This window comes from Pteropus alecto, unplaced genomic scaffold (assembly GCF_000325575.1).
Source record: "Pteropus alecto unplaced genomic scaffold, ASM32557v1 scaffold155, whole genome shotgun sequence".
NCBI lineage: Eukaryota > Metazoa > Chordata > Mammalia > Chiroptera > Pteropodidae > Pteropus > Pteropus alecto.
In genome coordinates, this window is record NW_006438113.1 from 4,747,616 (window position 1) to 4,749,640 (window position 2,025).

A 2,025-nucleotide genomic window follows, 5' to 3' on the forward strand; every position below is an offset into this window, starting at 1 on the left:
CACTAAAACCCTGGGGCAAAGAACCTTTAAAGAACTTAACAACACCTGTGGCAAAGACTATGAGATCACAAGTCAGGTGATGGAATTAAGATTTGCATTCCTTTCCTTGTATTCCTTAGTCTTTTCTTATCCTACTGCATGAGGCTGCCTTTTGAGAGCCTTGGCCTGGGAAACCATGTGGCCTAACTAGGAATCCTGCCTCTACCTGTTAGTTTCTGCATGACCATGAGAAAGTCATGTGACCCCTCTTAGTATCTGCTTCCAGTTAGGAAATGGTCAACATAATCTCATCCCACAGAGTTGATGTTAAAGGTGACAGTGTGGATAAAAGCACCCTGTAAACTTGCAAATGTTTAACAGAAACACATGGGCGTTCATAATACAGATATGCAATGTGAGTGTAACACTTTCCAGAGATTTAGGGCTTATTTTCACACTGTCAGTGTGGCAGTTATTAGATGATCACTGCTTTCCACAGTTTGACTTTCCATTTCAAAGTATGTGCCTAATAGAAACATACAGACAACTCGTAGCCGTTGATAAGAACAAACTTTATTTTTCAGTTTAGGAATTCTTTCCCAATATCTCTTAATTTCTTCTACTCATCTTAATTTTTTCTCCACACTCTTGCAGATGAAAAGAAAAAAAAAAAAGACAGTAAAATAAGAGCATTGATTTTGCCTCCTTAGAAGTGAACCTTTGATAAATATTTAAAGTTGCATAGTTGGCGTAGATGGTTAGTGCTGTTCTGTATTTCCTTCATACTCTATTCAAGCTTAATAAGGCATTTTACCTATTTAAGCTTCATTTTTGTTTTGTAGATCATGAGTATAGAAACAAATTAACTATAGAATTGATGTAAATTATTTTTAAATTATAAAGTGTTACAAGAGATGTTATTATTTTTATTGTTTCAAAGATTGCTGTGTAGTTCAATAGGCCTTGCTTGGGAATCTCAGACTTAAAATAAAACTTAACATATGTTTTCTGTGAGATTCAATTATTCAAAGAACTTTATATACTGGAGAAAAAAATAATGTAAGCTTCAACCAAGTAGACCAATAATTTTGGTCAAGTAATTCATCTGTACATAAGATTTATAAAGAAAAAAGTAAAAATACTTTTAAAAGTGTTTTTGCAATTTCAAAATGTCTTTACCATGCACGCACATGAAACACACACATACAAACACATATCAGGAAAAAGTTTTCAAATATCAGTGTGAGAAATGGCTGGCCGTATTTGCCTTACATGGCAGTGTCACTGGTAAAGTACTTAGAATTTGTGCATTATATATCTTGTTTACTAAATCACAGTAAATGATGCAAAACCTTTAATAACACTAACCAATTCCACTAATCCCATTACATTTCATAAGGCAGGATTTCAAAATCTATTGCAATAACAAGCATCAGTTATAGCTAATCAAATATTGCTGAGTAAAAAACAAAATATTTGCTATTCAGTTTTCCACATCTCTCTTTTTCTTTTGCTAATCATTTATTCTCTTGTAGTATAATCCATCCCATGAAATGAGTTAATCAGTTTATCACTTCAAGGAGATTACAACATCAATAGAATAATTAACAGAAAGTTAGCGCGTTTACTGACATGCTTAAAACTTCTTCTTTAATAACTAATGCTGGAAATGTAATGGGATATACAACATAATAAGGTAGAAAAGCACGTTTTAAATAAATTCAAGAGTAAAAAAAGTGTCTTAAAAGGAGCTATCCTCATTTTTTTTCCGTTACTATGCTGAAATCTCCCCTAATTTCATAAATAATTTCCTCTCAATCGTCATACTGTTTGGAGCTACCATCATTGCTATCTCTTTGTTCCTTGGCTCTTAGACTTATGAATTGAGAAGGTTCTGACTTGCTCTGCGTCCTCAGAATTTACTCATTCTCTAGCTCCTTTACAATCTAGCTTCTACTCTTTTCCTCTCATTAAAACCACTAGCTTTTTACATAGCCACAAAAGGCTCCTTCAGGCCAAAAGCTATGATCTATTTTCTATTCTCTT